This window comes from Pristiophorus japonicus, unplaced genomic scaffold (assembly GCF_044704955.1).
Source record: "Pristiophorus japonicus isolate sPriJap1 unplaced genomic scaffold, sPriJap1.hap1 HAP1_SCAFFOLD_279, whole genome shotgun sequence".
In the NCBI taxonomy this organism is placed as follows: Eukaryota; Metazoa; Chordata; class Chondrichthyes; family Pristiophoridae; genus Pristiophorus; species Pristiophorus japonicus.
In genome coordinates this window covers 41,221-66,363 of record NW_027252549.1, presented here as the reverse complement: position 1 = coordinate 66,363, position 25,143 = coordinate 41,221, and positions in this window count along the sequence as shown.

Sequence of the window (25,143 nt, the reverse complement as noted above, 5' to 3'; positions counted from 1 at the left end):
CAGAAATTGTTAAATTAGAAGCTCCAGAAACAGCATAATTCGCTCCAGAAACAGGGCAATGTTGATCTGCAGACACAGGGGAAGCGAGGAATAATCACAGTACATCGCAATTAGCTCCAGAAACAGGCGAATTACGTTTAGAAAGTGGAGAGTTACTTCCAGTAAAGGTGAATTTTCTGTTCATGTTGCAGAGTAATTAGGAGAGCGCACCATATACAGGACAATTCGGAGCCATATATATCGTCGTCTACGAGATACATTAAAAAGACAATTATGTGCTTCATAAACAGCAAAATATGGAGCTCCAGAAAAAGGGAAATTAGGAGCTCCGCATGAATTTTTTTCAGAAGAAAAGGTTTCCTCCAGAAATAGATAAATTAGCGGGAGCAACAGTGGAGTTACCTCCAGAAACAGATGCATTCGGAGATCCACAATCTGGATATAAAGAACTCCAGAAAAAATATGAACTCAGAAACAGGGGCATTAGTTCAAGGTACAGGGGAACTAGGACGTGCTTAACCTGGGGTAGTTGGAGCTCCAGCAACAGCAGCTTTGGGAGCTCCCATAAGATGGGATATAGCAGCTCCAATAACATTGAAACTAACCCCTGAACAAGAGAAATAGCTCCAGAAACGGGGCGAATGCGATATCCTTAATTACAGGAATTAATTCCATAAACCGGGGAATTAGCTCCAGAAATATTGGGACAAACTCCACAAACTGTGGAATTAAGTGCTCCAGAAACACCTGAACTCCAGAAAGAGTGGAATTATATCCAGAAATATTGCGCTTATTTAGACAATTATGGAGAATTAGTTGCTCCAGAAACAGAGTGCATTTCAGCTACATATACAAGATGATCAGCTCCAGGAACAGGGGAATTTGATCCAGTAACAGAGGAATTAGGAGCTCCACAGACTGGGAAATTAACAGCCCCAGGAATATTGGAATTATGTCAAGAAACAGCGCAAATTGTTACAGAAACAGGGGAATTGGGGATAGAAAGAGCAGAGTTAGCTCTAGAAATTGGTGACGTGGCTGTCCCTGCAGCAGGGGATTTAGGAGAGCGCACCATAAACAGGACATTTCGGAGATATATATACCTAGCAGATACTTAAATATGACAATTAGGTGCTTCATAAACAGCACAATTTGTAGCTCCAGAAAAAGAACCATTAGGAGTTCCTCAAACAACGCAGAATGTCCAGAAAGAGGGGAACTTGAACTTCCACAAAGGATGTATTTTTCTCCTGAAACAAAGCTATTAGTTCAACAAACAGCTGAATTAGCTACAGAAACATGAAATTTCCATCCAGAAACAGGGAAATTAGGAGTCACAGAAAGAGGGGAAGTAGGAGCTTCAGGAAAACGGCAATTAGCGCAGAATCAAGGGAATTAGCGCCAGAAACAGGGGAACTAGCGCCAGAAACAGGGGACTTAAATCTCGAAACTGTGGAGTTAGATCTTGAAAGGTGAAAAGTAGGAGTTACAGAAACTGGTAAATTAGCAGCCCCAGAAACAGAGGAAGTAGCTCTAGAAACTTGGGAAGGAGCTCCAGGAACACAGGAATAATCACAGTGCAGAGCAATTATCTCCAGAAACACGGGATTACGTTTCGAGAGAGGAGAGTTACCACCAGAAAAGGTGAATATTCTGTTCATGTTGCAGGGTAATTAGGAGAGCGCAACATAAACAGAACAATTCGCAGCCATATATCTCGTCGTCTACCAGCAGGTAAAAAGCACAATTATGTGTTTCATAAACCGCACAATTTGGAGCTACAGATAAAGGGAATATAGGAGCTCCACAGGAATGTTCCCCAGAAAAAAAGGTATTAGCTCCAGCAACAGTTGAATAACAACAGAAACATGGGAGTTAGCTGCAGAAACAGGTATATTAGGAGATCCACAATCTGGAGTATTAGGAACTCCAGAAAAAAGATGAGCTGCAGAAACTGTGGAAATTAGCTCCACGAACAGAGGAATTAGAAGTTACAGAAACTGCCGAATTGTGCGCTGCAGACGATGGGGAATTAGGAGCTCCAGAGACACAGGAATTTGTTCAGTACAGCGGAAGTAGCTCCAGAAAAGGTATTTACATTTATCAAGAGAATAGTTGGCTCAAGTAACAGGTAAGCAAGGTATTCCTGGAGCAGGGGAATTAGGAGAGTGCACCATAAGCGGAATAATTCGGAGTTACATATAACGGTTCAAATTTTAGCCTGAATAAAAAGCACAATATGGCGCAATATAAACAGCACAATTTGAAGGTCCAGAAACAGGGGAATTAGGATCTCCACAAACAACTTTAATAGCTCCAGAAACAGGGGAACGAGGACCTGCATAACCTGGGGTAGCAGGAGCTCCAGCAGCAGCGGCATTCGGAGCTCCCACAAGATGAGATTTAGCAGCTCCAAGAACATTGATACTAACCCCGGTACAAGGGAAATAGCTCAGGGAACAGGGCAAATGGAATATCCTTAAATACAGGAATTAATTCAATATACCGGGGAATTAGCTCCAGAACTATTGGGATAAACTCCACAAATTGGAGAATTAAGTACTCCAGAAATACCGGAATTAGGAGCTCCAGAAAGAGAGGAATTATGTCCAGAAATATCGCGATTAGCTCAATAAAGAGGGTGTATCAGTTGCTCCAAAAGCAGAGGACTTTTCAGCTACAGATACAAGGCGGTTTGCTCTGGGAACAGGGGAAGTTGCTCCAGAAACAGAGGAATTAAGAGCTCCAAAGAATGGAAAATTAGCAGCTCCAGAAACAGTAGAATTAGCTCCTGAAACAGCACAATTAGACTCCAGAAACAGGGGAATTGTATTTAGAAAGAGCAGAGTTAGGTCTAGAAGATGTGACTTAGCTGTCACCTGCAGCGCGGGATTTAGGAGAGCGCACCATAAACAGGACATTTCGGAGATATATATATATAAACCTAGTAGACAGTTAAATAGGACAATTATGTATTTCATAAACAATGCAATTTGGAGCTCCAGAAAAAGGGCAATTAGGAGATCCACAAATAACTCAGAATCTCCAGAAAGAGGGGAACTAGGACTTCCAGAAGCTATTGATTTTTCTACGGAAACAAATGTATTCGAATCATAGGAACATAGAAAATAGGTGCAGGAGTAAGCCATTCGGCTCTTCGAGCCTGCACCACCATTTAATAAGCTAATGCCTAATCTTTCACCTCCGTACCCCTTTACTGCTTTCTCTCCATACCCTTTGATTCCTCTCACCGTAAAGGACATATCTAACTCCCTCTTGAATATATCCAAACAACTGGCTTCAACAACTCTCTGCGATAACAACCCTCTGAGGGAAGAAGTTTCCCCTTATCTCAGTCCTAAATGTCCTACCCCTTTTCCTTAGACTGTGTTCCCTGGTTCTGGACTTTGTCAACATCGGGAATATTTTTCCTGCATCTAACCTGTCCAGTTCCATCAGAATCTTATATGTTTCTTTGAGATACCCTCTCATCCTTCTAAACCCCAGTGAATACAGGTCCAGCCTATCCAGTCTCTCCTCATATGTCAATCCTGTCAGTCCAGGAATCAGTCTGGTGAACCTTCACTGCACTCCCTCAATAGCAGGAACGTCCTTCTTCAGATTAGGAGACAAAAACTGAACATAATATTCCAGGTGAGGCCTCATCAAGGCTCTGTACAACTGCAGTAAAACTTCCCTGCTCCTTTAATCAAATCCGTGAGCTATGAAGACCAACATACCATTTGCCTTATTCACAACCAGCTTTATCTGCATGCCAACTTTCAAATACTGATATACCATAACACCCAGGTCTCGTTGCGCCATCTCTTTTCCGAATCTGCCACCATTCAGGTAATATTCTGCATTTGAGTTTTTGCCACCAAAGTGGATAACCTCACATTTATCCACTTTATACTTCACTGAATATATTCAAAAAGTTGTTGGATAATGTCCTTACTACCAGGGGGATCAAGGGGTATGGCGAAAATCAGGAATGGGATACTGAAGTAGCATGTTCAGCCATGAACTAATTGAAAGGCGTTGCAGGCTAGAAGGGCCGACTGGCCTACTCCTGCACATATTTTCTATGTTTCTATGTTTCTATACGGCATCTGCCATGCATTTGCCCACTCACCTAACCTGTCCAAGTCACCCTGCAGCCTCTTAGCGTCCTCCTCACAGCTCACACCGTCACCCAGTTTAGTGTCATCTGCAAACTTGAAGATATTTCACTCAATTCTTTTTTCTAAATCATTAAGATAGATTATAAAGAGCTAGGGTACCAGCATTGAGCCCTGCGACACTCCACTAGTCACTGCCTGCCATTCCGAAAAGGACCCGTTTATCCCGACTCTCGTCTTTCTGTCTGCCAACATGTTCTCTATCCACGTCAGTACATTAGCCCCAATACCATGTGTTTTAATTTTGCACACCAATCACTTGTGTGGCACCTTGTCAAAAGCCATTTGAAAGTCCAAATACACCACATCCACTGGTTATCCCTTGTGCACTCTACGAGTTACTTCATCAAATAATTCTAGAAGATTTGTCAAGTTTGATTCCCCCTTCATAAATCAATGCTGATTGGAGCGATCCTCTCACTGCTTTCGAAATGCGCTGCTATTTCATTTTTAATAATTGATTCCAACATTTTCCCCACTACCGATGACAGGCTAACTGGTCTATTATTACCTGTTTTCTCTCTCCCTCCTTTTGTAGCTCCAGAAACAGTTGCGAAAGAAACATGGGAATTCCCTCCAGGAAATGGGAAATTAGGAGTCACAGAAAGTGGGAAAGTTCGAGCTCCAGGATCACGGGAATTAGCGCTGAAACACGGGAATTAGATCAAGAAACTGTGGAAATGGGTCTTGAAAGAACAACAGTAGGATTTACAGAAACTGCTAAATTAGCAGCTCCAGTAAACAGTGGAATTCGCTTCAGAAACAGGGCAATGTGGATCTGCAGAAACAGGGGAAGCGAGCTCCAGGAACACAGGAATATTCACAGTACAGCCCAATTACCTCCAGAAACAGGGAAATTGCGTTTAGAAACAGGAGGGTTATATCCAGAAAAAAATGACATTTCTGTTCATGATGCAGGGAAATTTGGAGAGCGCACCATAAACAGGACAATTCCGAGCCATATATATATCGGCAAACTATTGATTCGTAAAAACGCCAAGAATGTCCTTCATAAACCGCAAAATTGGGAGCGAAAAAAAAAAAGAGAAATTAGGAAGTCCACAGGAAATTTCCCCAGATAAAGTATATTAGCTCCATAAACAGTGAATGAGCAACAGAATTAGGCGAGCTATCTCCAAAAACAGATGCATTACGAGATCCACAAGCTGAGATATTAGGTACTCGAGAAAAAAGATAAGCTCCAGAAACAACGGATTTATCTCCAAGAACAGAGGAATTAGATGATGCAAAGAGGAAGATTAGGAGTTCCAGGAATACTAGAATTAGTTAAGAAACAAAGGTATTTGCTCCAGTAAAACAGGGGTAATGGGATATCCTTAATTACAGGAAAGAATTCCAGAAACTGGGGGATTAGCTCCAGAAATATTGCAGTTAACTCGCCAAACTCGGGAATTAAATGTTCGAGAAACAGCAGACTTCGGAGCTCCAGAAAGACGGGAAATAGGTCCAGAAATATGGTGATTAGCTCGAGAAGGAGGGAGAAAGAGTTGCTCCAAAAACAGAGGAATTTGCAGTTACAGAAACAAGGCGATTAGCTCCATGAACAGGGGAAGTTGCTCCAGAAACAGCGGAATTAGGAGTTCCACAGATTGGGCAATTAGCAGCGCAATGAACAGTGAATTAGCTCCGGAAACTGAAGTAATAGCTCAACAAACAGGAACTAGCTCCAGAAACAGAGGAATTAGTTTTAACAAGAGAAGAATTGTCATATACACAGGCAAATTAGCTGTTCCTGTGGCAGGGCAATTAGGAGAGCGCACCATTAGAGAAATAGCCCCAGAAGAATTGGTTTAGCTCCAGAAATAGGGGGAATGGGATCTCCATAAATACAGGAATGAATTCCAGAAACAGAGTAATTAGCTCCCAAAACATTGGAATTAACTCCACAAACATGGGTGTTAGGTGGTCCAGTAACACCTCCTCTGGACCCTACTTTGACCATTTGTTGCCCTATTAGCACCACGCTACCGTTACCCATTTCATATTGAATTAATCCAACACTCCACTGCATCACAGACCTACAACTTTGTCCTTGCTCGCTGTCTATTTCTTTCAGTTCCTGTTCTTGTTGACAAAGTCTGTAATCTGTAACTTTTTCCTAAACGATCGGAATGATCATCCGACTGTCGGTGAAATCGAGTTCTTCCTCCACAGAATCTGCATGACCTGCTGAGTTTGACAGAATTTTGTGTTTTCATTCATTTTGCTTTCGTATCTCTTTAAAGTACCATTCTGTCTGCCCGGGTAAAATCTCTGTCTGTTTAAAATGTCGTGTTTTCTGACCCAGATCATTCTGTGTCTGTTTGAAAGCGATGTGCTGTCTGTTGCGGCTCTCAAATTTCAAATTTAACAAACTGCCGTTGGAGGATGCAAGTATTTTAATTTGTTTGTAACAACGAAAATCTCTGTTGTCTGTGTCCTGCTCCAGATCAGGGATGCTGGTATATATTGGGACAATCCCCTGTGTCCAGCTCCTGATCAGTGATGGTGGTATATCTTGGGGTATTCCCCTGGGTCCTGCTCTGATCAGTGATGCTGGTATATATTGGGGTGATCCCTTCGGTCCTGCTCCTAATCAGTGATGCTGGGATATATTGGGGCAATCGCCTGGGTCCTGCTCCTGATCAGTGATCCTGGTATATATTGGGGCAATCCACTGCGTCCTGCTCCTGATCAGTAATGCTGGTAAATATTGGGGCAATCTTCTGTATCCTGCTCCGGATCAGTGACACGGGGATGTGTTGCGGCTAATCTCCTGTATCCTGGTCCTGATCAGAGATGCTGGGAAATGATGGTGTAATCACCTGGGGGCTGATGCTGATCAGTGTGCAATGCATTCTGCTGGAAAGTGTTTGAATGTTCGAGAAAATAAATGATTGATCAGCGTGGTTAAATGCCGTGGCAGAAGGACCTGTTATTGCGGGTGACTCGTCTCAAATTTTATGAATTGTAAGCAGTGTGAGAAAGTGTGTCGCTCAGTCGGCAGCTGCGTCGAGGAGGTGCGTGAAGAGGCGTGCATTCCGGGGTCGGTGAGAGGCCGACAAAAGGCCCAATGCGGCGGCAGCTGGGAGCAGCCTGAGGAGTACGTCGCTAAGTCAGCAGCGTCAAGGAGGTGTGTGGAGAGGCGTGAGTTCCGGGGTCGGAGTGAGGCCGACAAAAGGCGATCCATGCAGCTACAGGGAGAAGGCACATAAGAAGTAGAAAGAAACAGAAAGGTGACGTCACAGCCAAGGGTGTAAGTGATTGGCTGGTGATTGGTGAGCTGTTTTTCTTTTTTCTCTTCTATAACAGTGAATAAACATTAGCATTGTTGTTTCGAATTTAAGTGTATCTAAGGGCTAAGTCATGGCAGGAGATCTTGGACACGTGATATGCTCCTCCTGTACCATGTGGGAACTCAGGGACACTTCCGGTGTCCCTGACGACTATGTGTGCGGGAAGTGTATCCGCCTCCAGCTCCTGACAGACGGCGTTGCGGAATTTGAGCTGAGGGTGAATGCACTCTGGAGCATCCACGATGCTGAGAATGACGTGAATAGCACGTTTAGCGAGTTGGTCTTACCGCAGCGGAATGGTCCACAGCCAGCTAGGGAATGGAAGACCAGCAGCAAGAGCAGTGAAAGGAACGTAGTGCAGGGGTCCCCTGCGGTAATCCCCCTGCAAAACAGATACACCGTTTTGATTACTTTTGAGGGGATAACTCATCAGGGGAGGGCAGCAGTAGCCAAGTTCATGGCGCCGTGGCTGGTTCTGCTGCACAGGAGGGCAGGAAAAAGAGTGGGAGAGCGATATTGATAGGGGATCCGATTGTAAGGGGAATAGATAGGCGTTTCTGCGGCCGCAACCAAGACTCCAGGATGGTATGTTGCCTCCCTGGTGCAAGGGTCAAGGATGTCTCGGTGCAGGTGCAGGACATTCTGAAAAGGGAGGATGAACAGCCAGTTGTCATGGTGCACATTGGTACCAACGATACAGTTAAAAAAAAAGGGATGAGGTCCTCCGAGACGAATTTGAGGAGCTAGGAGCTAAATTAAAACGTCGGACCTCAAAAGTGTATTCTCAGGATTGCTACCAGTGCCACGTGCTAGTTAGAGTAGGAATCGCAGGATAGCTCAGATGAATACGTGGCTTGAGCTGTGGTGCAGCAGAGAGGTATTCAATTTCCTGGGGCATTGGAACCGGTTCTGGGGGAGGTGGGACCAGTACAAACCGGAAGGTCTACACCTAGGCAGAACAGGAACCAATGTCCTAGGGGGAGTGTTTGCTAGTGCTGTTGGGGAGGAGTTAAACTCGTATGGCAGGGGGATGGGAACCAATGCAGGGAGACAGAGGGAAACAAAAAGGAGACAAAAGCAAAAGACAGAAAGGAGATGAGTAAAAGTGGTAGGCAGAGAAACCCAAGGCAAAAGAAAATGGCCACTGAATGTCAAGGGGCTGCAGGAGCGGTCATAACTGAAAATCATCGTTTAAAAACTAGTATTAAAACACTCGACCAAAACGCACACAGCATTCGAAATAAAGTAAATGAGTTGACGGCACGAATCATTACAAATGGGTATGATTTGGTGGCCATTACAGAAACGTGGTTGCAGGGTGGCCAAGACTGGGAATTAAACATACAGGGGTATCTGACGATTCGGAAAGATAGACAAGACAGGAAAGGAGGTGGGGTAACTCTATTAATAACGGATGATATCAGGGAGGTTTGAAAGACGATATTGGCTCTAATGAACAAAATGTTGACTCATTGTGGGTGGAGATTGGAGACACCAAGTTGAAAAAGACACTGGTGGGCTTGGTTTATAGGCCACCAAATAATAAATTCACGGTGGGGCGGGCAATAATCAAGGGAATAATGGAGGCATGTGAAAAAGGAACGGCAGTAATTATAGGGAATTTTAACCTACATATCGATTGGTCAAATCAAATCGCACGGGGTAGCCTGGAGGAGGAATTCACAGAATGCATACAGGATTGTTTCATAGAACAGTATGTTACATAACCTAAAAGGGAGCAAGCTGTCTTAGATCTGGTCCTGTGTAATGAGGCAGGAATAGTAAACGATCTCCGAGTAAAAGATCCTCTCGGAATGAGTGATCACAGTATGGTTGAATTTGTAATACAGATTGAGAGTGAGGAAGTAGCGTCTCAAACGAGCGGGCTATGCTTAAACAAAGGGGACTACAATGGGATGAGGGCAGAGTTGGCTAAAGTAGACTGGGAACACAGACTAAACGGTGGCACAATTGAGTAACAGTGAAGGACTTTTAAGGAGCTCTTTCATAGTGCTCAACAAAAATATATTCCATTGAAAAAGAATGGCGGTAAGAGAAGTGATTACCAGCCATGGATAACCAAGGAAATAAAGGAGAGCATCAAATTAAAAACCAATGCGTATAAGGTGGCCAAGGTTAGTGTGAAAATAGAAGATTGGGAAAATTTTAAACGACAGCAAAGAATGACTAAGAAAGCAATAAAGAAAGAAAAGATAGATTATGAAGGTAAAGTTGCGCAAAGCATAAAAACGGATGGTAAAAGCTTTTACAGATATATAAAAGGAAAAAGACTGACGAAAGTAAATGTTGTTCCCTGAGAAGATAAGAATGGAGCATTGATAATGGAAATGTGGAAATGGCTGAGATCTTAAACAATTATTTTCTTCTGCCTTCACAGTGGAAGACACAGAAACCATGCCAGAAATTGCTGGTCGCAGGAATGTGGGAAGGGAGGACCTGCAGACAATCACTTTCTCTAGGGTGGTAGTGCTGGACAGGCTAAAGGGACTCAAGGTAGACAAGTCCCCTGGTCCTGATGGAATGAAGCCCTGCTTTTTAAAAGAGATGGCGGGAGTTATAGCAGATGCATTCGGTATAATCTACCAAAATTCACTGAAATCTGGGGAGGTACCAGCGGATTGGAAAGCAGCTAATGCAACGATTCTTTTTAAAAAAGGTGCAGACAAAAGGCAGGTAACTTTAGGCCGGTTAGTTTAACATCTGCAGTGGGGAAAAGTCTTGAAACTATCATTAAGGAAGAAATAGCGGGACAACTAGAGAGGAATAGTGCAATCAAGCAGACGCAGCATGGATTCATGAAGGGGAAATCATGTTTAACTAATTTACTGGAATTCTTTGAGGATATAACGAGCATGGTGGATAGAGCTGAACCGATGGATGTGGTGTATTTTGATTTCCAAAAGGCATTCGATAACGTGCCACAAAAAGGGTTACTGCAGAAGATAGAGGCACGCGGAGTCAGAGGAAAAGTATTAGCATGGATAGAGAATTGGCTGGCAAACATAAAGCAGAGATTCGGGATAAATGGGTCCTTTTCGGGTTGGAAATCGGTGGTTAGTAGTATGCCACAGTGATCGGTGCTGGGACCACAAATGTTTACAATATACACAGATTATCTGGAAGAGGGGACGGAGTGTAGTGTAACAAAATTTGCAGATGACACTAAGATTAGTGGGAAAGCGGGTTGTTTAGAGGACACAGATATTTGGATTGGTTAAGCGAATAGGCAAAGGTTTGGCAGATGGAATACAATGTCAGAAAGTGTGAGGTCATCCACATGGGAAATAAATAACAGTAAGAGGGAATATTATTTGAAAGTGGAGAAATTACAACATGCTGAGGTGCAGAGGGACCTGGGTGTCCTTGTGCATGAATCCCAAAAGGTTAGTTTACAAGTGCAGCAGGTAATCAGGTCGGCGAATGGAATATTGGCCGTCATTGCGAGAGGGATGGAGTATAAAAGCAGGGAGGTCCTGCTGCAACTGTATACGGTACTGGTAAGGCCGCACATGGAGTACTGTGTGCAGTTCTGTTCACCTTACTTAAGTACGCATATACTGGCTTTTGAGGGGGTACAGAGACGATTCCGGAGATGAGGGGGTTACCTTATGATGATAGAGTGAGTAGACTGGGTCTTTACTCATTGGAGTTCAGAAGGATGCGCGGTGATCTTATAGAAACATTAAAATCATGAAAGGAATAGACAACATAGATTCAGAGAGGTTGTTTCCACTGGTCGGGGAGACGAGAACTAGGGGGCATAGCCTCAAATTACGGGAGAGCCAATAAAAAAGCGGAGTTGAGAAGGAATTTCTTCTCCCAGAGAATACGTTGAAATCTCTGCACAATGAAGCATTGGAGACTCTCTCATGTGTAGAATGATGTGTGGAATGATGTGTGGAATGAGGTGTGGAATGAGATGTGGATTATGTGGAATGGTGAGTCGAATGAGGTGTGGAATAATGTGTGGAATGATGTGTGGAATGATGTGTGGAATGATGAGTAGAATGATGTGTGGAATGATGTGTGGATGATGTGCGGAATGATGTGTGGAATGATGTGTGGAATGATATGCGGAATGATGTGCGAAATGATACGTGGAAAGAGGTTTGGAATGAGGTGTGGAATGATGTGTGGAATGATGTGTGGAATGATGTGTGGAATGATGTGTGGAATGACGTGTGGAATGAGGTGTGGAATGATGTGTGGGATGAGGTGTGGAATGATATGTGGAATGACATGCGGAATGATGTGTGGAATGGTGTGTGGAATGATATGTAAAATGAGGTGTGGAATGATGTGTGGAATGATGTGTGGAATGATGTGTAGAATGATGTGTGGAATGATGTGCGGAATGATGTGAGGAATGATGTGTGGAAATATGTGTTGAATGAGGTGTGGAATGAGGTGCGGAATGAGGCGTAGTATGATGCGTGGAATGATGTGCGGTAATGAGGAGTGGAATGATGGGGTGAATGAATTGTGCAATGTTGTGTGGAATGATGTGTGGAATTAGGTGTGGAATGCTGTGTGGAATGATGTGTGGAATATTGTGTGGAATGATGTGTGGAATGAGGTGTGGAATGATGTGTGGGATGATGTGTGGAATGAGGTGTGGAATGATGTGTGGGATGAGGTGTGGAATGATGTGCAGAATGATGTGCGGAACTATGTGCGGAAATACGAGTGGTATTACGTGTGGAATGAGGTGTGGAATAATGTGTGGGATGAGGTGTGGAATGATATGTGGAATGACATGCGGAATGATGTGTGGAATGGTGTTTGGAATGCGATGTAGAATGAGGTGTGGAATGATGTGTGGAATGATGTGTGGAATAAGGTGTGGAATGATGTGTGGAATGATGTGTGGAATGAGTTGTGGAATGATATGAGGAATGAAATGTGGAAGGATGTGTGGAATGATGTGTGGAATGATGTGTGGGATGATGTGTGGAATGAGGTGTGGAATGATGTGTGTGATGAGGTGTGGAATAATGTGCAGAATGATGTGCGGAATTATGTGCGGAAATACGAGTGGTATTACGTGTGGAATGAGGTGTGGAATAATGTGTGAGATGAGGTGTGGAATGATATGTGGAATGACATGCGGAATGAAGTGTGGAATGGTGTTTGGAATGCGATGTAGAATGAGGTGTGGAATGATGTGTGGAATGATGTGTGGAATAAGGTGTGGAATGATGTGTGGAATGATGTGTGGAATGAGTTGTGGAATGATATGAGGAATGAAATCTGGAAGGATGTGTGGAATGATGTGTGGAATGATGTGCAGGATGATGTGTGGAATGATGTGTGGAATGATGTGTGGAATGATGTGCGGAAAGATGTGTGGAATCATGTGTGGAAAGATGTGTTGAATGAGGTGTGGAATGAGGTGCGGAATGAGGTGCAGTATGATGCGTGGAATGATTTGTGGTAATGAGGAGTGGAATGATGGGGTGAATGAAGTGTGCAATGTTGTGTGGAATGAGGGGTGGAATTAGGTGTGGAATGCTGTGTGGAATCATGTGTGGAATGCTGTGTGGAATGATGTGTGGAATGTTGTGTGGAATGATGTGTTGAACGACGTGTGGAATGATATGCGGAATGATGTGTGAAATGTTGTGTGGAATGAGGTGTGGAATACGGTTTTGAATGAGGTATGGAATGAAGTGTAGAATGATGTGTGGAATGATGTGTGGAATGAGATGTCGAATGATGTGTGGAATGATGTGTGGAATGATGTGTGGAATGAGGTCTGGAATGAGGTGTGGAATGATGTGCGGAATGATGTGCGGAATTACGTGCGGAATGACGTGTGGAATGTCGTGTGGAGTGAGGTGTAGTATGATGTGTGGGATGAGGTGTAGAATGATATGTGGAATGACATGCGGAATGATGTGTGGAATGGTGTGTGGAATGAGATGTAAAATGAGGTGTGGAATGATGTATGGAATGATGTGTGGAATAACGTGTGGAAAGATGTGCGAAACGATGTGTGGAATGATGTGTGGAATGATATGGGGAATGAAATGGGAAATCATGGGTGGAATGATGTGTGGAATGATGTGTAGAATGATGTGTGGAATGATGTGCGGAATGATGTGAGGAATGATGTGTGGAAAGATGTGTTGGATGAGGTGTGGAATGAGGTGCCGAATGAGGCGTAGTATGATGCGTGGAATGATGTGTGGTAATGAGGAGTGGAATGATGGGGTGAATGAAGTGTGCAATGTTGTGTGGAATGTTGTGTGGAATTAGGTGTGGAATGCTGTGTGGAATGATGTGTGGAATGTTGTGTGGAATGATGTGTGGAATGAGGTGTGGAATGATGTGTGGGATGATGTGTGGAATGAGGAATGGAATGATGTGTGGAATGAGGTGTGGAATGATGTGCAGAATGATGTGCGGAATTATGTGCGGAAATACGAGTGGTATTACGTGTGGAATGAGGTGTGGAATAATGTGTGGAATGAGCTGTGTAATGTTATGTGGAATGACATGCTGAATGATGTGTGGAATGGTGTTTGGAATGCGATGTAGAATGAGGTGTGGAATGATGTGTGGAATGATGTGTGGAATAAGGTGTGGAATGATGTGTGGAATGATGTGTGGAATGAGTTGTGGAATGATATGAGGAATGAAATGTGGAAGGATGTGTGGAATGATGTGTGGAATGAGGTGCAGAATAATGTGTGGAATGATGTGTGGAATGATGTGTGGAATGATGTGCGGAAAGATGTGTGGAATGATGTGTGGAAAGATGTGTTGAATGAGGTGTGGAATGAGGTGCGGAATGAGGCGCAGTGTGATGCGTGGAATGATGTGTGGTAATGAGGAGTGGAATGATGGGGTGAATGAAGTGTGCAATGTTGTGTGGAATGAGGGGTGGAATTAGGTGTGGAATGCTGTGTGGAATGATGTTTGGAATGTTGTGTGGAATGATGTGTTGAACGACGTGTGGAATGATATGCGGAATGATGTGTGAAATGTTGCGTGGAATGAGGTGTGGAATGAGGTGTTGAATGAGGTGTGGAATGAAGTGTGGAATGATGTGTGGAATGATGTGTGGAATGAGATGTCGAATGATGTGTGGAATGAAGTGTGGAATGATGTGCGGAATGATGTGCGGAATTACGTGCGGAATGAATTGTGGAATGTCGTGTGGAATGAGGTGTGGAATGTCGTGTGGAGTGAGGTGTAGTATGATGTGTGGGATGAGGTGTAGAATGATATGTGGAATGACATGCGGAATGATGTGTGGAATGGTGTGTGGAATGAGATGTAAAATGAGGTGTGGAATGAGGTGTGGAATGATGTGTGGAATAAGGTGTGGAATGATGTGCGAAACGATGTGTGGAATGATGTGTGGAATGATATGGGGAATGAAATGTGGAATGATGTGTGGAATGATGTGTGGGATGATGTGTAGAATGATGTGTGGAATGATGTGCGGAATGATGTGAGGATTGATGTGTGGAAAGATGTGTTGAATGAGGTGTGGAATGAGGTGCGGAATGAGGCGTAGTATGATGCGTGGAATGATGTGTGGTAATGAGGAGTGGAATGATGGGGTGAATGAAGTGTGCAATGTTGTGTGGAATGATGTGTGGAATTAGGTGTGGAATGCTGTGTGGAATGATGTGTGGAATGTTTTGTGGAATGATGTGTGGAATGAGGTGTGGAATGATATGTGGGATGAGGTGTGGAATGATGTGCAGAATGATGTGCGGTATTATGTGCGGAAATACGAGTGGAATTACGTGTGGAATGAGGTATGGAATAATGTGTGGGATGAGGTGTGGAATGATATGTGGAATGACATGCAGAATGATGTGTGGAATGGTGTGTGGAATGAGATGTAGAATGAGGTGTGGAATGATGTGTGGAATGATGTGTGGAATAAGGTGTGGAATGATGTGTGGAATGATGTGTGGAATGAGTTGTGGAATGATATGAGGAATGAAATGTGGAAAGATGTGTGGAATGATGTGTGGAATGATGTGCAGAATGATGTGTGGAATGATGTGTGGAATGATGTGTGGAATGATGTGCGGAAAGATGTGTGGAATGATGTGTGGAAAGATGTGTTGAATGAGGTGTGGAATGAGGTGCGGAATGAGGCGCAGTATGATGCGTGGAATGATGTGTCGTAATGAGGAGTGGAATGATGGGGTGAATGAAGTGTGCAATGTTGTGTGGAATGAGGGGTGGAATTAGGTGTGGAATGCTGTGTGGAATTATGTGTGGAATGTTGTGTGGAATGATGTGTTGAACGACGTGTGGAATGATATGCGGAATGATGTGTGAAATGTTGTGTGGAATGAGGTGTAGAATGAGGTGTTGAATGAGGTGTGGAATGAAGTCTGGAACGTTGTGTGGAATGATGTGTGGAATGAGATGTCGAATGATGTGTGGAATGATGTGTGGAATGATGTGTGGAATTAGGTCAGGAATGAGGTTTGGAATGATGTGCGGAATGATGTGCGGAATTACGTGCGGAATGACGTCTGGAATGTCGTGTGGAATAAGGTGTGGAATGTCGTGTGGAGTGATGTTTGGAAAGATGAGTGAAATGATGTGTGGAATGAGGTGTGGAATGAGGCATGTAATGATGTTTCGAATAAGGTGTGGAATGATGTTTGGAATGAGGTGCGGAATGAGGTATGGAATCATATGTGGAATGTTGTGTGGAATGATGTGTGGACTGATGAGTGGAATGACGTATGAAATGATGTTAGGTATGATGTGTGAAATGATGTGTGGAATGATGTGTGGAAAGATGTGTTGAATGAGGCGTGGAATGAGATGCGGAATGAGGCGTGGTATGATGCGTGGAATGATGTGAAGAATGAGGTGTCGAATGATTGGTGGAATGAAGTGTGAAATGTTGTGTGGATGATGTGTGGAACGACGTGTGGAATGAGGTGTGGAATTATGTGTGGAATGAGGTGTGGAATGTTGTGTGGAATGGTGTGCGGAATGATGTCTGGAATGATGTGTGGAATGAGGTGTGGAATGTTGTGTGGAATGATGTGTGGAATGATGTTTGGAATGAGGTGTGGAATGATGTGTGGAATGAGGTGTGGAATGAGGTGTGGAATGATGTGTGGAATGATGTGTGGAATGATGTGTGGAATGATGTATGGAATGAGGTGTGGAATGATGTGTGGAATGAGGTGTGGAATGAGGTGTGGAATGATGTGTGGAATGATGTGTGGAATGATGTGTGGAATGTTGTGAGGAATGATGTGTGGAATGAGTTGTGGAATGCGGTGTGGAATGATGTGTGTAATGAGGTGTGGAATGATGTGTGGAATGATGAGTGGAACGAAGTGTGGAATGATGTGTGGAATGATGTGGGGAATGATGTGTTGAATAATGAGTGGCATGACGTGTGGAATGATGTTTGGAATGATGTGTGGAATGATGTGTGGACTGATGTGTGGAATGAGCTGTGGAATGACGTGTGGAATGATATGTGGAATGAGATGTGGGATGAGGTGTGGCATGAGGTGTGGAATGATGTGTGGACTGATGTGTGGAATGTTGTGTAGAATGATGTATGGAATGATGTGTGGAATGATGTGTGGACTGAAGTGTGGAATGAGTTGTGGAATGAGGTGTGGAATAATATGTGGAATGATGTGTTGAATGTGGTGTGGAATGAGGTGTGGAATGAGTTGTGGAATGAGATGTAAAATGAGGTGTGGAATGATGTGCGGAATGAGATGTAAAATGAGGTGTGGAATGATGTGTGGAATGATGTGTGGGATAAGGTGTGGAAAGATGTGCGAAACGATGTGTGGAATGATGTGTGGAATGATATGGGGAATGAAATGTGGAATGATGTGTGGAATGATGTGTGGAATGATGTGTAGAATGATGTGAGGAATGATGTGCGAAATGATGTGAGGAATGAATGATGTGTGGAAAGATGTGTTGAATGAGGTGTGGAATGAGGTGCGGAATGAGGCGTAGTATGATGCGTGCAATGATGTGTGGTAATGAGGAGTGGAATGATGGGGTGAATGAAGTGTGCAATGTTGTGTGGAATGATGTGTGGAAGTAGGTGTGGAATGCTGTGTGGAATGATGTGTGGAATGTTGTGTGGAATGATGTGTGGAATCAGGTGTGGAATGATGTGTTGGATGATGTGTGGAATGAGGTGTGGAATGATGTGTGGGATGAGGTGTGGAATGATGTGCAGAATGATGTGCGGAATTATGTGCGGAAATACGAGTGGTATTACGTCTGGAATGAGGTGTGGAATAATGTGTGGGATGAGGTGTGGAATGATATGTGGAATGACATGCGGAATGATGTGTGGAATGGTGTTTGGAATGCGATGTAGAATGAGGTGTGGAATGATGTGTGGAATGATGTGTGGAATGAGTTGTGGAATGATGTGTGGAATGATGTGTGGAATGATGTGTGGATTAAGGTGTGGAATGATGTGTGGAATGATGTGTGGAATGATGTGTGGATTAAGGTGTGGAATGATGTGTGGAATGATGTGTGGAATGAGTTGTGGAATGATATGAGGAATGAAATGTGGAAGGATGTGTGGAATGATGTGTGGAATGATGTGCAGAATGATGTGTGGAATGATGTGTGGAATGATGTGTGGAATGATGTGCGCAAAGATGTGTGGAATGATGTGTGGAAAGATGTGTTGAATGAGGTGTGGAATGAGGCGCGGAATGAGGCGCAGTATGATGCGTGGAATGATGTGTGGTAATGAGGAGTGGAATGATGGGGTGAATGAAGTGTGCAATGTTGTGTGAAATGAGGGGTGGAATTAGGTGTGGAATGCTGTGTGGAATGATGTTTGGAATGTTGTGTGGAATGATGTGTTGAACGACGTGTGGAATGATATGCGGAATGATGTGTGAAATGTTGCGTGGAATGAGGTGTGGAATGAGGTGTTGAATGAGGTGTGGAATGAAGTGTGGAATGATGTGTGGAATGATGTGTGGAATGAGATGTCGAATGATGTGTGGAATGATGTGTGGAATGATGTGTGGAATGATGTGCGGAAAGATGTGTGGAATGATGTGTGGAAAGATGTGTTGAATGAGGTGTGGAATGAGGTGCGGAATGAGGCGCAGTATGATGCGTGGAATGATGTGTCGTAATGAGGAGTGGAATGATGGGGTGAATGAAGTGTGCAATGTTGTGTGGAATGAGGGGTGGAATTAGGTGTGGAATGCTGTGTGGAATGATGTGTGGTATGTTGTGTGGAATGATGTGTTGAACGACGTGTGGAATGATATGCGGAATGATGTGTGAAATGTTGTGTGGAATGAGGTGTAGTATGAGGTGTTGAATGAGGTGTGGAATGAAGTCTGGAACGTTGTGTGGAATGATGTGTGGAATGAGATGTCGAATGATGTGTGGAATGATGTGTGGAATGATGTGTGGAATGAGGTCAGGAATGAGGTTTGGAATGATGTGCGGAATGATGTGCGGAATTACGTGCGGAATGACGTCTGGAATGTCGTGTGGAATGAGGTGTGGAATGTCGTGTGGAGTGATGTTTGGAAAGATGAGTGAAATGATGTGTGGAATGAGGTGTGGAATGAGGCATGTAATGATGTTTCGAATAAGGTGTGGAATGATGTTTGGAATGAGGTGCAGAATGAGGTATGGAATCATATGTGGAATGTTGTGTGGAATGATGTGTGGACTGATGAGTGGAATGACGTATGAAATGATGTTAGGTATGACGTGTGAAATGACGTGTGGAATGATGTGTGGAAAGATGTGTTGAATGAGGCGTGGAATGAGGTGCGGAATGAGGCGTGGTATGATGCGTGGAATGATGTGAGGAATGAGGTGTCGAATGATTGGTGGAATGAAGTGTGAAATGTTGTGTGGATGATGTGTGGAACGACGTGTGGAATGAGGTGTGGAATTATGTGTGGAATGACGTGTGGAGTGAGGTGTGGAATGTTGTGTGGAAATATGTGTGGAATGATGTTTGGAATGAGGTGTGGAATGAAGCGTGGAATGGGGTGTGGAATGATGTGTGGAATGATGTGTGGAATGAGGTGTGGAATGACGTGTGGAGTGAGGTGTGGAATGTTGTGTGGAAATATGTGTGGAATGATGTTTGGAATGAGGTGTGGAATGAAGCGTGGAATGGGGTGTGGAATGATGTGTGGAATGATGTGTGGAATGAGGTGTGGAATGTTGTGTGCAATGATGTGTGGAATGATGTTTGGAATGAGGTGTGGAATGATGTGTGGAATGATGTGTGGAATGATGTGTGGAATGATGTATGGAATGAGGTGTGGAATGATGTGTGGAATGAGGTGTGGAATGAGGTGTGGAATGATGTGTGGAATGATGTGTGGAATGACGTGTGGAGTGAGGTGTGGAATGTTGTGTGGAAATATGTGTGGAATGATGTTTGGAATGAGGTGTGGAATGAAGCGTGGAATGGGGTGTGGAATGATGTGTGGAATGATGTGTGGAATGAGGTGTGGAATGTTGTGTGCAATGATGTGTGGAATGATGTTTGGAATGAGGTGTGGAATGATGTGTGGAATGATGTGTGGAATGATGTGTGGAATGATGTATGGAATGAGGTGTGGAATGATGTGTGGAATGAGGTGTGGAATGAGGTGTGGAATGATGTGTGGAATGATGTGTGGAATGATGTGTGGAATGTTGTGAGGAATGATGTGTGGAATGAGTTGTGGAATGCGGTGTGGAATGATGTGTGGAATGAGGTGTGGAATGATGTGTGGAATGATGAGTGGAACGATGTGTGGAATGATGTTTGGAATGATGTGTGGAATGATGTGTGGAATGATGTGTGGAATGATGTGTGGAATGATGTATGGAATGATGTGTGGAATGATGTGTGGAATGATGTATGGAATGAGGTGTGGAATGATGTGTGGAATGAGGTGTGGAATGAGGTGTGGAATGATGTGTGGAATGATGTGTGGAATCATGTGTGGAATGTTGTGTGGAATGATGTGTGGAATGAGGTGTGGAATGATGTGTGGAATGATGTGTGGAATGATGTGGGGAATGATGTGTTGAATAATGAGTGGCATGACGTGTGGAATGATGTTTGGAATGATGTGTGGAATGATGTGTGGACTGATGTGTGGAATGAGTTGTGGAATGACGTGTGGAATTATATGTGGAATGAGATGTGGGATGAGGTGTGGAATGATGTGTGGAATGATGTGTGGAATAAGGTGTGGAATGATGTGTGGAATGATGTGTGGAATGAGTTGTGGAATGATATGAGGAATGAAATGTGGAAGGATGTGTGGAATGATGTGTGGAATGATGTGCAGAATTATGTGTGGAATGATGTGTGGAATGATGTGTGGAATGATGTGCGGAAAGATGTGTGGAATGATGTGTGGAAAGATGTGTTGAATGAGGTGTGGAATGAGGTGCGGAATGAGGCGCAGTATGATGCGTGGAATGATGTGTCGTAATGAGGAGTGGAATGATGGGGTGAATGAAGTGTGCAATGTTGTGTGGAATGAGGGTGGAATTAGGTGTGGAATGCTGTGTGGAATGATGTGTGGAATGTTGTGTGGAATGATGTGTTGAACGACGTGTGGAATGATATGCGGAATGATGTGTGAAATGTTGTGTGGAATGAGGTGTAGAATGAGGTGTTGAATGAGGTGTGGAATGAAGTCTGGAACGTTGTTGGAATGATGTGTGGAATGAGATGTCGAATGATGTGTGGAATGATGTGTGGAATGATGTGTGGAATGAGGTCAGGAATGAGGTTTGGAATGATGTGCGGAATGATGTGCGGAATTACGTGCGGAATGACGTCTGGAATGTCGTGTGGAATGAGGTGTGGAATGTCGTGTGGAGTGATGTTTGGAAAGATGAGTGAAATGATGTGTGGAATGAGGTGTGGAATGAGGCATGTAATGATGTTTCGAATAAGGTGTGGAATGATGTTTGGAATGAGGTGCGGAATGAGGTATGGAATCATATGTGGAATGTTGTGTGGAATGATGTGTGGACTGATGAGTGGAATGACGTATGAAATGATGTTAGGTATGATGTGTGAAATGATGTGTGGAATGATGTGTGGAAAGATGTGTTGAATGAGGCGTGGAATGAGGTGCGGAATGAGGCGTGGTATGATGCGTGGAATGATGTGAGGAATGAGGTGTCGAATGATTGGTGGAATGAAGTGTGAAATGTTGTGTGGAATGAGGTGTGGAATTATTTGTGGAATGATGTGTGGAATGTTGTGCGGAATGATGTGTGGAATGACGTGTGGAGTGAGGTGTGGAATGTTGTGTGGAAATATGTGTGGAATGATGTTTGGAATGAGGTGTGGAATGAAGCGTGAAATGGTGTGCGGAATGATGTTTGGAATGATGTGTGGAATGAGGTGTGGAATGTTGTGTGGAATGATGTGTGGAATGATGTTTGGAATGAGGTGTGGAATGATGTGTGGAATGATGTGTGGAATGATGTGTGGAATGATGTATGGAATGAGGTGTGGAATGATGTGTGGAATGAGGTGTGGAATGAGGTGTGGAATGATGTGTGGAATGATGTGTGGAATGATGTGTGGAATGTTGTGAGGAATGATGTGTGGAATGAGTTGTGGAATGCGGTGTGGAATGATGTGTGGAATGAGGTGTGGAATGATGTGTGGAATGATGAGTGGAACGATGTGTGGAATGATGTGTGGAATGATGTGGGGAATGATGTGTTTGATAATGAGTGGCATGACGTGTGGAATGATGTTTGGAATGATGTGTGGAATGATGTGTGGACTGATGTGTGGAATGAGTTGTGGAATGACGTGTGGAATGATATGTGGAATGAGATGTGGGATGAGGTGTGGAATGATGGGTGGAATGATGTGTGGAATAAGGTGTGGCATGATGTGTGGAATGATGTGTGGAATGAGTTGTGGAATGATATGAGGAATGAAATGTGGAAGGATGTGTGGAATGATGTGTGGAATGATGTGCAGAATGATGTGTGGAATGATGTGTGGAATGATGTGTGGAATGATGTGCGGAAAGATGTGTGGAATGATGTGTGGAAAGATGTGTTGAATGAGGTGTGGAATGAGGTGCGGAATGAGGCGCAGTATGATGCGTGGAATGATGTGTCGTAATGAGGAGTGGAATGATGGGGTGAATGAAGTGTGCAATGTTGTGTGGAATGAGGGTGGAATTAGGTGTGGAATGCTGTGTGGAATGATGTGTGGAATGTTGTGTGGAATGATGTGTTGAACGACGTGTGGAATGATATGCGGAATGATGTGTGAAATGTTGTGTGGAATGAGGTGTAGAATGAGGTGTTGAATGAGGTGTGGAATGAAGTCTGGAACGTTGTGTGGAATGATGTGTGGAATGAATGTCGAATGATGTGTGGAATGATGTGTGGAATGATGTGTGGAATGAGGTCAGGAATGAGGTTTGGAATGATGTGCGGAATGATGTGCGGAATTACGTGCGGAATGACGTCTCGAATGTCGTGTGGAATGAGGTGTGGAATGTCGTGTGGAGTGATGTTTGGAAAGATGAGTGAAATGATGTGTGGAATGAGGTGTGGAATGAGGCATGTAATGATGTTTCGAATAAGGTGTGGAATGATGTTTGGAATGAGGTGCGGAATGAGGTATGGAATCATATGTGGAATGTTGTGTGGAATGATGTGTGGACTGATGAGTGGAATGACGTATGAAATGATGTTAGGTATGATGTGTGAAATGATGTGTGGAATGATGTGTGGAAAGATGTGTTGAATGAGGCGTGGAATGAGGTGCGGAATGAGGCGTGGTATGATGCGTGGAATGATGTGAGGAATGAGGTGTCGAATGATTGGTGGAATGAAGTGTGAAATGTTGTGTGGATGATGTGTGGAACGACGTGTGGAATGAGGTGTGGAATTATGTGTGGAATGATGTGTGGAATGTTGTGCGGAATGATGTGTGGAATGACGTGTGGAGTGAGGTGTGGAATGTTGTGTGGAAATATGTGTGGAATGATGTTTGGAATGAGGTGTGGAATGAAGCGTGGAATGGTGTGCGGAATGATGTTTGGAATGATGTGTGGAATGAGGTGTGGAATGTTGTGTGGAATGATGTGTGGAATGATGTTTGGAATGAGGTGTGGAATGATGTGTGGAATGATGTGTGGAATGATGTGTGGAATGATGTATGGAATGAGGTGTGGAATGATGTGTGGAATGAGGTGTGGAATGAGGTGTGGAATGATGTGTGGAATGATGTGTGGAATGATGTGTGGAATGTTGTGAGGAATGATGTGTGGAATGAGTTGTGGAATGCGGTGTGGAATGATGTGTGGAATGAGGTGTGGAATGATGTGTGGAATGATGAGTGGAACGATGTGTGGAATGATGTGTGGAATGATGTGGGGAATGATGTGTTGAATAATGAGTGGCATGACGTGTGGAATGATGTTTGGAATGATGTGTGGAATGATGTGTGGACTGATGTGTGGAATGAGTTGTGGAATGACGTGTGGAATGATATGTGGAATGCGATGTGGGATGAGGTGTGGCATGAGGTGTGGAATGATGTTTGGACTGATGTGTGGAATGTTGTGTAGAATGATGTATGGAATGATGTGTGGAATGATGTGTGGACTGAAGTGTGGAATGAGTTGTGGAATGAGGTGTGGAATAATATGTGGAATGATGTGTTGAATGTGGTGTCGAATGAGGTGTGGAATGATGTGTGGAATGGTGTGTGGAATGATGTGTGGGATGATGTGTGGAATTAGGTGTGGAATGCTGTGTGGAATGATGTGTGGAATGTTGAGTGGAATGATGTGTGGAATCAGGTGTGGAATGATGTGTGAGTTGATGTGTGGAATGAGGTGTGGAATGATGTGTGGGATGAGGTGTGGAATGATGTGCAGTATGATGTGCGGAATTATGTGCGGAAATAAGAGTGGTATTACGTGTGGAATGAGGTGTGGAATGTTGTGTGGAATGATGTGTTGAACGACGTTTGGAATGATATGCGGAATGATGTGTGGAATGGTGCGTGGAATGAGGTGTGGAATGAGGTGTTGAATGAGGTGTGGAATGAAGTGTGGAATGATGTGTGGAATGATGTGTGGAATGAGATGTCGAATGATGTGTGGAATGATGTGTGGAATGAAGTGTGGAATGAAGTGTGGAATGATGTGCGGAATGATGTGCGGAATTACGTGCGGAATGACGTGTGGAATGTCGTGTGGAATGAGGTGTGGAATGTCGTGTGGAGTGAGGTTTAGTATGATGTGCGGGATGAGGTGTGGAATGATATGTGGAATGACATGCGGAATGATGTGTGGAATGGTGTGTGGAATGAGATGTAAAATGAGGTGTGGAATGATGTGTGGAATGATGTGTGGAATAAGGTGTGGAAAGATGTGCGAAACGATGTGTGGAATGATGTGGGGAATGATATGGGGAATGAAATGTGGAATGATGTGTGGAATGATGTGTGGAATGATGTGTAGAATGATGTGTGGAATGATGTGCGGAATGATGTGAGGAATGATGTGTGGAAAGATGTGTTGAATGAGGTGTGGAATGAGGTGCGGAATGAGGCGTAGTATGATGCGTTGAATGATGTGTGGTAATGAGGAGTGGAATGATGGGGTGAATGAAGTGTG